This window comes from Oncorhynchus gorbuscha, linkage group LG20 (genome assembly GCF_021184085.1).
Source record: "Oncorhynchus gorbuscha isolate QuinsamMale2020 ecotype Even-year linkage group LG20, OgorEven_v1.0, whole genome shotgun sequence".
NCBI classification, from domain to species: domain Eukaryota; kingdom Metazoa; phylum Chordata; class Actinopteri; order Salmoniformes; family Salmonidae; genus Oncorhynchus; species Oncorhynchus gorbuscha.
The window spans coordinates 36,370,780-36,383,279 of NC_060192.1; the positions used below are offsets into that span (position 1 = coordinate 36,370,780).

Consider the following 12,500-nt stretch of genomic DNA (forward strand, 5'->3'; position numbering starts at 1 on the left):
AGGCATACAGTCACACAGGAGACTGTATATATAGCCCAGAATGTTCTCTCTATACCATGTCTGTTTTCACTGAAGGGCATTGTATTATCTCTACAGTCTTATCTTCTATGGTGTATTGTGTGGCAGGCAGGCATGTTTGGTGTGAAAGAGAGAGAGAGAGGAGCTATGCAGAGAATGTTGTGAAAGAAAAAGGCATGTAATTGTTGGAGTGTGGTGAGAAGTAGTTTCTTGACCTCTCTCGCCTCTCTCTCTCCTTTCTGTCTCTCTGTCTCTCTCCTTTCTCTCTCTCTCTCTTTCTCTCTCTCTCCTCTCTCTCTTCTCTCTCATCTCTCTGCCTCTCTCTCTCTCTTTCTCTCTCTCTCCTCTCTCTTTTCTCTCTCATCTCTCTCCTCTCTCTCTTCTCTCTCATCTCTCTCCTCCCTCTCCTCTCTCTCTCTTCTCTCTTCTTTCTCTCTCTGGGATGTTCGACAGTTAAAGACGAGAGTTCTCACACACTGTGTTGTCCTGTCTGTCTGTCTGTCTGTCTGTCTGTCTGTCTGTCTGTCTGTCTGTCTGTCTGTCCGCCCGTCCGCCTGTCTGTTTCTCTATGACTTCAGTCCTTTGTTCAGCTTGATGTGAATGAGTGTGAATGGAATACTATGAGATAACCGATATAGTGAATACTATAGTAGACTAGAACCAATGATGTGATAGAGAATACCACAGTAATGACTAGAACCAATGATATATCGTAGAGGATACTATAGCAATGACTAGAACCAATGATATATGATAGAGGCAGGACAGGATATCAGGAGATCTATGAGGAATGACTGACGCTCTGGAATCTATGACTGACGTTCTGGAATCTATGACTGACGTTCTGGAATCTATGACTGACGTTCTGGAATCTATGACTGACGTTCTGGAATCTATGACTGACGTTCTGGAATCTATGACTGACGTTCTGGAATCTATGACTGCCGTTCTGGAATCTATGACTGACGTTCTGGAATCTATGACTGACGTTCTGGAATCTATGACTGACGTTCTGGAATCTATGACTGCCGTTCTGGAATCTATGACTGACGTTCTGGAATCTATGACTGACATTCTGGAATCTATGACTGACATTCTGGAATCTATGACTGGCATTCTGGAATCTATGACTGACGTTCTAGAATCTATGACTGCCGTTCTGGAATCTATGTCTGACGTTCTGGAATCTATGACTGACGTTCTGGAATCATTGTGTGTGACTGGTGATGATGGGAAAGTCACGTTGGTTGTGTGTGTGTGTGTGTTTATACTATGTGAATGTGCAGTGTGGATTTAGGTATAGGCGACATGGCCCGGGGTGGCACAGGGTGCCCTCACAGGATGCCCTCACAGGGTGCCCTCACAGGGTGCCCTCACAGGGTGCCCTCACAAAAATCTTTGGAATGGTGACATTTATGACAGGTAGCCTAGTGGTTAGAGTGTAGAGGTGGCAGGTAGCCTAGTGGTTAGAGTGTAGAGGTGGCAGGTAGCCTAGTGGTTAGAGTGTAGAGTTGGCAGGTAGCCTAGTGGTTAGAGTGTAGAGGCGGCAGGGTAGCCTAGTGGTTAGAGTGTAGAGGAGGCAGGGTAGCCTAGTGGTTAGAGTGTAGAGGCGGCAGGGTAGCCTAGTGGTTAGAGTGTAGAGGAGGCAGGTAGCCTAGTGGTTAGAGTGTAGAGGAGGCAGGTAGCCTAGTGGTTAGAGCGTAGAGGAGGCAGGTAGCCTAGTGGTTAGAGTGTAGAGGAGGCAGGGTAGCCTAGTGGTTAGAGTGTAGAGGTGGCAGGGTAGCCTAGTGGTTAGAGTGTAGAGGTGGCAGGGTAGCCTAGTGGTTAGAGTGTAGAGGTGGCAGGTAGCCTAGTGGTTAGAGTGTAGAGGTGGCAGGGTAGCCTAGTGGTTAGAGTGTAGAGGTGGCAGGGTAGCCTAGTGGTTAGAGTGTAGAGGTGGCAGGTAGCCTAGTGGTTAGAGTGTAGAGGTGGCAGGGTAGCCTAGTGGTTAGAGTGTAGAGGTGGCAGGTAGCCTAGTGGTTAGAGTGTAGAGGAGGCAGGTAGCCTAGTGGTTAGAGTGTAGAGGAGGCAGGTAGCCTAGTGGTTAGAGTGTAGAGATGGCAGGTAGCCTAGTGGTTAGAGTGTAGAGGTGGCAGGTAGCCTAGTGGTTAGAGTGTAGAGGTGGCAGGTAGCCTAGTGGTTAGAGTGTAGTGGTAACCTAGTGGTTAGAGTGTAGAGGTGGCAGGTAGCCTAGTGGTTAGAGTGTAGAGGCGGCAGGTAGCCTAGTGGTTAGAGTGTAGAGGTGGCAGGTAGCCTAGTGGTTAGAGTGTAGAGGCCTAGTGGTTAGAGTGTAGAGGTGGCAGGTAGCCTAGTGGTTAGAGTGTAGAGGTGGCAGGTAGCCTAGTGGTTAGAGTGTAGAGGTGGCAGGTAGCCTAGTGGTTAGAGGTAGAGGGGGCAGCCTAGTGGTTGGTTAGAGTAGCCTAGTGGTTAGAGTGGCAGGTAGCCTAGTGGTTAGAGTGTAGAGGTGGCAGGTAGCCTAGTGGTTAGAGTGTAGAGGTGGCAGGGTAGCCTAGTGGTTAGAGTGTAGAGGAGGCAGGGTAGCCTAGTGGTTAGAGTGTAGAGGAGGCAGGGTAGCCTAGTGGTTAGAGTGTAGAGGAGGCAGGGTAGCCTAGTGGTTAGAGTGTAGAGGAGGCAGGGTAGCCTAGTGGTTGGTTAGAGTGGTAGAGGAGGCAGGGTAGCCTAGTGGTTAGAGTGTAGAGGAGGCAGGGTAGCCTAGTGGTTAGAGTGTAGAGGAGGGTAGCCTAGGAGTAGCCTAGTGGTTAGAGGCAGGGTAGAGTGGTTAGAGGTAGAGGGAGGGGTAGCCTAGTGGTTAGAGTGTAGAGGTGGCAGGGTAGCCTAGTGGTTAGAGTGTAGAGTGGGAGGCAGGTGGCAGGTAGTGGTTAGAGTGTAGAGGTGGCAGGTAGCCTAGTGGTTAGAGTTAGGTGGAGTGGTTAGAGTGTAGGGGCAGGTGGCCTAGTGGTTAGAGTGTAGAGGGGTAGCCTAGTGGTTAGAGGTAGAGGGGGCAGGGCCTAGTGGTTAGAGTGTAGAGGTGGCAGGTAGCCTAGTGGTTAGAGTGTAGAGCAGGGGCAGGTAGCCTAGTGGTTAGAGTGTAGAGGTGGCAGGTAGCCTAGTGGTTAGAGTGTAGAGGCGGCAGGGTAGCCTAGTGGTTAGAGTAGAGTGGCAGGGTAGCCTAGTGGTTAGAGTGTAGAGGGGCAGGTGGCCTAGTGGTTAGGTTAGAGGGTAGTAGTGGTTAGAGTGTGGCAGGTAGCCTAGTGGTTAGAGTGTAGAGGTGGCAGCAGGGTAGCCTAGTGGTTAGAGTGTAGAGATGGCAGGTAGCCTAGTGGTTAGAGTGTAGAGGTGGCAGGTAGCCTAGTGGTTAGAGTATAGAGGGCAGCAGGGGTAGCCTAGTGGTTGGTTAGGAGTGGTTAGAGTGTAGAGGCGGCAGGTAGCCTAGTGGTTAGAGTGTAGAGGTGGCAGGTAGCCTAGTGGTTAGAGTGTAGAGGCGGCAGGTAGCCTAGTGGTTAGAGGTAGAGCAGGTAGCCAGTGGTTAGAGTGTAGAGGTGGCAGGTAGCCTAGTGGTTTAGAGGTGGCAGGTAGAGTGGTTGGCAGGGTAGCCTAGTGGTTAGAGTGTAGAGGAGGCAGGTAGCCTAGTGGTTAGAGTGTAGAGGCGGCAGGGTAGCCTAGTGGTTTAGAGTGGTTAGAGGAGGCAGGGTAGCCTAGTGGTTAGAGTGTAGAGGTGGCAGGGTAGCCTAGTGGTTAGAGTGTAGAGGAGGCAGGGTAGCCTAGTGGTTAGTGGTTAGAGTGGTTAGAGAGGAGGCAGGGTAGCCTAGTGGTTAGAGTGTAGAGGAGGCAGGGTAGCCTAGTGGTTTAGAGGGTAGCCTAGAGGAGGCAGGGTAGCCTAGTGGTTAGAGTAGAGGAGGCAGGGTAGCCTAGTGGTTAGAGTGTAGAGGTGGCAGGGTAGCCTAGTGGTTAGAGTGTAGAGAGGGGGCAGGTGGCCTAGTGGTTAGAGTTGTAGAGGTGGCAGGTAGCCTAGTGGTTAGAGTGTAGAGGGGCAGGGGCAGGTGGCCTAGTGGTGGTTAGAGTGGTTAGAGGGGGCAGGTGGCCTAGTGGTTAGAGTGTAGAGGTGGCAGGTAGCCTAGTGGTTAGAGTGTAGAGGGGGCAGGTAGCCTAGTGGTTAGAGTGTAGAGGTGGCAGGTAGCCTAGTGGTTAGAGTGTAGAGGCGGCAGGGTAGCCTAGTGGTTAGAGTGTAGAGGGGGCAGGTGGCCTAGTGGTTAGAGTGTAGAGGTGGCAGGTAGCCTAGTGGTTAGAGTGTAGAGGGCAGCAGGGTAGCCTAGTGGTTAGAGTGTAGAGGGCGGCAGGGTAGCCTAGTGGTTAGAGTATAGAGGGCAGGGTAGCCTAGTGGTTAGAGTGTAGAGGGGCAGGGTAGCCTAGTGGTTAGAGTGTAGAGCAGGGTAGCCTAGTGGTTAGAGTGTAGAGGAGGCAGGGTAGCCTAGTGGTTGGTTAGAGGTGGCAGGGTAGCCTAGTGGTTAGAGTGTAGAGGGCAGGGTAGCCTAGTGGTTAGAGTGTAGAGGTGGCAGGGTAGCCCAGTGGTTAGAGTGTAGAGGACGGCAGGTAGCCTAGTGGTTAGAGTGTAGAGGTGGCAGGGTAGCCTAGTGGTTAGAGTGTAGAGGAGGCAGGTAGCCTAGTGGTTAGAGTGTAGAGGCGGCAGGGTAGCCTAGTGGTTAGAGTGTAGAGGCAGGGTGGCAGGTAGCCTAGTGGTTAGAGTATAGAGGGCGGCAGGGTAGAGGAGGCAGCCTAGTGGTTAGAGTGTAGAGGAGGCAGGGTAGCCTAGTGGTTAGGGTAGCAGGGTAGCCTAGTGGTTAGAGTGGTTAGCCTAGTGGTTAGAGGTAGACGGCAGGTAGCCTAGTGGTTAGGTTAGAGGGGGCAGAGTGGTTAGAGGTAGAGGTGGCAGGGTAGCTAGTGGTTAGAGGGTAGGCAGGTAGCCTAGTGGTTAGAGTGTAGAGGAGGCAGGTAGCCTAGTGGTTAGAGTGTAGAGGAGGCAGGTAGCCTAGTGGTTAGAGTGTAGAGGCGGCAGGTAGCCTAGTGGTTAGAGTGTAGAGCCTAGTGGTTAGAGTGAGCAGGTAGAGTGGTTAGAGTGTAGAGGGGCAGGTAGCCTAGTGGTTAGAGTGTAGAGGCGGCAGGTAGCCTAGTGGTTAGAGCCTAGTGGTTAGAGGTAGAGGAGGCAGGGGCTAGTGGTTAGAGGTAGAGGAGGCAGCCTAGTGGTTAGAGTGTAGAGGTGGCAGGTAGCCTAGTGGTTAGAGTGTAGAGGTGGCAGGTAGCCTAGTGGTTAGAGTGTAGAGGTGGCAGGGTAGCCTAGTGGTTAGAGTGTAGAGGGGCAGGTAGCCTAGTGGTTAGAGTGTAGAGGTGGCAGGTAGCCTAGTGGTTAGAGTGTAGAGGTGGCAGGTAGCCTAGTGGTTAGAGTGTAGAGGGGGCAGGTGGCCTAGTGGTTAGAGTGTAGAGGTGGCAGGTAGCCTAGTGGTTAGAGTGTAGCAGGGTAGCCTAGTGGTTAGGTGGCAGGTAGCCTAGTGGTTGGTTAGAGTGGTTAGAGTGTAGGCGGCAGGGTAGCCTAGTGGTTAGAGTGTAGAGGCAGGGTAGCAGGTAGCCTAGTGGTTAGAGTGTAGAGGTGGCAGGTAGCCTAGTGGTTGGTTAGCCTAGTGGTTAGAGTAGAGGCAGGTAGCCTAGTGGTTGGTTAGAGGTAGCCTAGTGGTTAGAGTGGCAGGTAGCCTAGTGGTTAGAGTGGTTAGAGGTGGCAGGTAGCCTAGTGGTTAGAGTAGAGGTAGGGAGTGGTTAGAGGTGGCAGGGTAGCCTAGTGGTTAGAGTGTAGCCTAGAGGGGTAGCCTAGTGGTTAGAGGTAGAGGCGGCAGGTAGCCTAGTGGTTAGAGTGTAGAGGCAGGTAGCTAGTGGTTAGAGTGTAGAGGAGGCAGGGTAGCCTAGTGGTTAGAGTGTAGAGGTGGCAGGGTAGCCTAGTGGTTAGGGTAGCCAGGTAGCCTAGTGGTTAGAGTGTAGAGGTGGCAGGGTAGCCAGTGGTTAGAGGTAGCCTAGTGGTTAGAGTGTAGAGGCGGCAGGTAGCCTAGTGGTTAGAGTGGTAGAGGCGGCAGGTAGCCTAGTGGTTAGCCTAGTGGTTAGAGTGTGGCAGGTAGCCTAGTGGTTAGAGTGTAGAGGTGGCAGGTAGCCTAGTGGTTAGAGTGTAGAGGTGGCAGGTAGCCTAGTGGTTAGAGTGTAGAGGTGGCAGGTAGCCTAGTGGTTAGAGTGTTGGACCAGTAGCCAAAAGGTTGCTGGATTGAATCCCCGAGCTGACAAGGGAAAAATCTGTCGATCTGCCCCTGAACAAGGCAGTAAACCACTTGTGAGCTAAGCAGGCTACTGCCTGGGAAGGTCTCTAGTGGTTAGAGTGTAGAGGCTTCTCACTAGTGGTTGGGACGATTTTGGGAGAGGGGGGGGGTAGGTTGACCTCAGGTCTTCAAACTGGAAGCCCGAGGTCGGGGGAGTGGGGTTTGGTTGACCTCAGGTCTCCAAACTGGAAGCCCGAGGTAGGGGGCAGGGGTTGGTTGACCTCAGGTCTCCCCACTGGAAGCCCGAGGTAGGGGGCGGGGGGTAGGTTGACCTCAGGTCTCCAAACTGGAAGCCCGAGGTAGGGGGCAGGGGTAGGTTGACCTCAGGTCTCCCCACTGGAAGCCCGAGGTAGGGGGCGGGGGTAGGTTGACCTCAGGTCTCCAAACTGGAAGCCCGAGGTAGGGGCGCAGGGGTTGGTTGACCTCAGGTCTCCCCACTGGAAGCCCGAGGTAGGGGGGGGGTAGGTTGACCTCAGGTCTCCAAACTGGAAGCCAGAGGTAGGGGGCAGGGGTTGGTTGACCTCAGGTCTCCAAACTGGAAGCCCAAGGTAGGGGGGCGGGGTAGGTTGACCTCAGGTCTCCAAACTGGAAGCCAGAGGTAGGGGGCAGGGGTTGGTTGACCTCAGGTCTCCAAACTGGAATCCCAAGGTAGGGGGGCGGGGGTAGGTTGACCTCAGGTCTCCAAACTGGAAGCCCGAGGTAGGGGGGCAGGGGTTGGTTGACCTCAGGTCTCCAAACTGGAAGCCCGAGGTAGGGGAGCGGGGGTAGGTTGACCTCAGGTCTCCAAACTGGAAGCCCGAGGTAGGGGGTGGGGGTAGGTTGACCTCAGGTCTCCAAACTGGAAGCCCGAGGTAGGGGCAGCAGGGGAATCTATCAAAAAGCACACCTCTAACTTTGTACAGTACTGAAGCAATTAGTAAAATCAGTCACACTACGACATGCTACCAAATAAACCACAATTCATTCATAATACTGTGAATATATAATTTCACAGTCATATTGTTGCATTCTTGGTTGACATTGTTGGGGGATGGGTAATGTAGTCTTGACTCTTGGTTGACGGTGTTGGGGGATGGGTAATGTAGTCTTGACTCTTGGTTGACGGTGTTGAGGGATGGGTAATGTAGTCTTGACTCTTGGTTGACGGTGTTGGGGGATGGGTAATGTAGTCTTGACTCTTGGTTGACGGTGTTGGGGGATGGGTAATGTAGTCTTGACTCTTGATTGACGGTGTTGGGGGATGGGTAATGTAGTCTTGACTCTTGGTTGATGGTGTTGGGGGATGGGTAATGTAGTGTTGACGGTGTTGGGGGATGGGTAATGTAGTGTTGACGGTGTTGGGGGATGGGTAATGTAGTGTTGACGGTGTTGGGGGATGGGTAATGTAGTGTTGACGGTGTTGGGGGATGGGTAATGTAGTCTTGACTCTTGGTTGATGGTGTTGGGGGATGGGTAATGTAGTGTTGACGGTGTTGGGGGATGGGTAATGTATTGATGCTGAAGTGCCAAATCAACACACAAATTATATATTTTTTTATATATATTTGTATTTATATAGCTTTAAATGTTATGATTAGTTATTTGTGTCTGAAATGTCTGAATCAAAATTACAGTTGGTGCAGAATAGTGCTTTTGGGGGCTGAAGGGGGGGTTCGCCCAGTGAGCCATACAAGCTAGAGCCGCCACTGTGAATGTGAATACTGGCAGCACATTAATGAATTAACTCTTGTCAGCACAAGGCCCTGTGTAATGTTTTAATTAGGGCTTGTAAAGAACCACTCATTAACACACACACACACACACACACACACACACACACACACACACACACACACACACACACACACACACACACACACACACACACACACACACACACACACACACACACACACACACACACACACACACACACACACACACACACACACACACACACACACACACACACACACACAGAAGCTCTAGTAGCCTGCCAGTTTAGCTGTGTGGGCATTATGCATGTTAGTGGAAAAAGATACATGCCAACTTGAAACCAGCCACAGTGCTGGGGAGATGGGGTGTGTGTGTGTGTGTGTGTGTGTGTGTGTGTGTGTGTGTGTGTGTGTGTGTGTGTGTGTGTGTGTGTGTGTGTGTGTGTGTGTGTGTGTGTGTGTGTGTGTGTGTGTGTGTGTGTGGCATCTGTGAAGTCAAGGCATTAGCAGCGGTAACAGTGTTGTGAAGGGTTAACACCTGATTGGAACTCAACTGTGCTAAAATTACACCAGTTTAGTCAGGTTAACCCACTCACTGTCTCCGTGTAATGGACTGTAAGGTTAACCCACTCACTGTCTCCGTGTAATGGACTGTAAGGTTAACCCACTCACTGTCTCCGTGTAATGGACTGTAAGGTTAACCCACTCACTGTCTCCGTGTAATGGACTGTAAGGTTAACCCACTCACTGTCTCCGTGTAATGGACTGTAAGGTTAACCCACTCACTGTGTCTCCGTGTAATGGACTGTAAGGTTAACCCACTCACTGTCTCCGTGTAATGGACTGTAAGGTTAACCCACTCACTGTCTCCGTGTAATGGACTGTAAGGTTAACCCACTCACTGTCTCCGTGTAATGGACTGTAAGGTTAACCCACTCACTGTCTCCGTGTAATGGACTGTAAGGTTAACCCACTCACTGTCTCCGTGTAATGGACTGTAAGGTTAACCCACTCACTGTGTCTCCGTGTAATGGACTGTAAGGTTAACCCACTCACTGTCTCCGTGTAATGGACTGTAAGGTTAACCCACTCACTGTCTCCGTGTAATGGACTGTAAGGTTAACCCACTCACTGTCTCCGTGTAATGGACTGTAAGGTTAACCCACTCACTGTCTCCGTGTAATGGACTGTAAGGTTAACCCACTCACTGTCTCCGTGTAATGGACTGTAAGGTTAACCCACTCACTGTCTCCGTGTAATGGACTGTAAGGTTAACCCACTCACTGTCTCCGTGTAATGGACTGTAAGGTTAACCCACTCACTGTCTCCGTGTAATGGACTGTAAGGTTAACCCACTCACTGTCTCCGTGTAATGGACTGTAAGGTTAACCCACTCACTGTCTCCGTGTAATGGACTGTAAGGTTAACCCACTCACTGTCTCCGTGTAATGGACTGTAAGGTTAACCCACTCACTGTCTCCGTGTAATGGACTGTAAGGTTAACCCACTCACTGTCTCCGTGTAATGGACTGTAAGGTTAACCCACTCACTGTCTCCGTGTAATGGACTGTAAGGTTAACCCACTCACTGTCTCCGTGTAATGGACTGTAAGGTTAACCCACTCACTGTCTCCGTGTAATGGACTGTAAGGTTAACCCACTCACTGTCTCCATGTAACGGACTGTAAGGTTAACCCACTCACTGTCTCCGTGTAATGGACTGTAAGGTTAACCCACTCACTGTCTCCGTGTAATGGACTGTAAGGTTAACCCACTCACTGTCTCCGTGTTACGGACTGTAAGGTTAACCCACTCACTGTCTCCGTGTAATGGACTGTAAGGTTAACCCACTCACTGTGTCTCCATGTAACGGACTGTAAGGTTAACCCACTCACTGTCTCCATGTAACGGACTGTAAGGTTAACCCACTCACTGTCTCCGTGTAATGGACTGTAAGGTTAACCCACTCACTGTCTCCGTGTAATGGACTGTAAGGTTAACCCACTCACTGTCTCCGTGTAATGGACTGTAAGGTTAACCCACTCACTGTCTCCGTGTAATGGACTGTAAGGTTAACCCACTCACTGTCTCCGTGTAATGGACTGTAAGGTTAACCCACTCACTGTCTCCATGTAACGGACTGTAAGGTTAACCCACTCACTGTCTCCGTGTAATGGACTGTAAGGTTAACCCACTCACTGTCTCCGTGTAATGGACTGTAAGGTTAACCCACTCACTGTCTCCGTGTAATGGACTGTAAGGTTAACCCACTCACTGTCTCCGTGTAATGGACTGTAAGGTTAACCCACTCACTGTCTCCATGTAACGGACTGTAAGGTTAACCCACTCACTGTCTCCGTGTAATGGACTGTAAGGTTAACCCACTCACTGTCTCCATGTAACGGACTGTAAGGTTAACCCACTCACTGTCTCCATGTAATGGACTGTAAGGTTAACCCACTCACTGTGTCTCCGTGTTACGGACTGTAAGGTTAACCCACTCACTGTGTCTCTGTCTGTCTTTAGGATCACAGCAGTGGTCTTCTATAGGAGACAGTGTTCGCTCGGGGAATGTCTCCTGCTATGGAATTAAGGAAGGCTGAATAGATTCACACATTGAACATTCCGGGGTGTGTGTGTGTGTGTGTGTGTGTGTGTGTGTGTGTGTGTGTGTGTGTGTGTGTGTGTGTGTGTGTGTGTGTGTGTGTGTGTGTGTGTGTGTGTGTGTGTGTGTGTGTGTGTGTGAGGCGAAGTAGGAGTGTGGGGGGTGCGGCAGCCGCTCCTCTGAACTGAAGCATTTATATTCCTACACTCCCACATGAACAAATACCATAGTATACTATTTTATAATTACTTAATGTGTACTATGGGATAAATACTATAAAATTCACAGTAGTGTTTTTTGGGGGATATTTGGTGAAGTTTAAAATTCAGTTTCGGGAGGAGAGATTTAAACCTCAGATGACACGTCTAATCTGCAGCAGGAACTTCCATTTATGGGCATTTTTCTTCCCTATTGGAACGCAGCCTTAGAGCAGGAACTCCATATATGTGCACTGACATTCATATTGTAATGTGTCCTTAGCAAATAACTCCATATATGGAGAGAGAGAGACACACAGAGAGAGAGAGAGAGAGAGAGAGAGAGAGAGAGAGAGAGAGAGAGAGAGAGAGACAGAGAGAGAGACAGAGAGAGACACAGAGAGAGAGAGACACAGAGAGAGAGAGACACAGGGAGAGAGAGAGACACAGAGAGAGAGAGACACAGAGAGAGAGAGAGAGAGAGAGAGAGAGAGAGAGAGAGAGAGAGAGAGAGAGAGAGAGAGAGAGAGAGAGAGAGAGAGAGAGAGAGAGAGAGACAGAGACGTGACCATGCAAATTTCCTCACATGCCTCCATACTTCATTAGCCAAAAGCCCACCTCACTCACCTGAATCCCCTTGCTTAATCAGCCTCCCCAACCACCATCCACACCCTCATACCAAACTCTACCAACTACTATCCCTTCCGCTATGTTCGTCAGATGGCGAATTACCCCAAACTCGAGAACTGTAGTACCCCAAAGAATGTAAGAGGGGTGCTGCCCCACCTTGTGGTCTGGCTCTGCCGCTATGACAAAAGAAAATAAAACGTTTAAGTTTTTACGGACTAGGAAATGAAAATGGCGGTTAGATGTTAAGCGCTAAACTCTTTGAGCCCATGGCTGTTTTTGTCGCACTCCCCTTCCAATGTGTCCTGCGTTTCCTGTTTCCTACAGAGGGGAACAAAATGCATGACCAAGCTCCAGAGAGAGTAAGCTTTCAGGAATGGTCTTATATCACAAACACTAGAGACAAATTCAGAGGAAGAATAAACTGCCAGAAACGTGTTTATTATGTTTACAGCCAGAAACCTCTGTTCTCTTCCACCATTTCTTGCTGGTAACGTACCAGGATGTGGTAAAGTACCAGGATGTGGTAAAGTACCAGGATGTGGTAAAGTACCAGGATGTGGTAAAGTACCAGGATGTGGTATAGTACCAGGATGTGGTAAAGTACCAGGATGTGGTAAAGTACCAGGATGTTGTAAAGTACCAGAATGTTGTAAAGTACCAGGATGTTGTAAAGTACCAGGATGTGGTAAAGTACCAGGATGTGGTAAAGTACCAGGATGTGGTAAAGTACCAGGATGTGGTATAGTACCAGGATGTGGTAAAGTACCAGGATGTGGTAAAGTACCAGGATGTTGTAAAGTACCAGAATGTTGTAAAGTACCAGGATGTGGTAAAGTACCAGGATGTGGTAAAGTACCAGGATGTGGTATAGTACCAGGATGTGGTAAAGTACCAGGATGTGGTAAAGTACCAGGATGTGGTAAAGTACCAGGATGTGGTAAAGTACCAGGATGTGGTATAGTACCCGG

General features: G+C 50.1%; 1 protein-coding gene across 1 annotated transcript in view; it reads left to right on the forward strand.

Moving 5' to 3' along the window:
- The window catches only part of stard13a (StAR-related lipid transfer (START) domain containing 13a), a 78,166-nt gene that overhangs the window by 33,647 nt on the left and 32,019 nt on the right, over positions 1-12,500 (forward strand). The window lies entirely within an intron of this gene.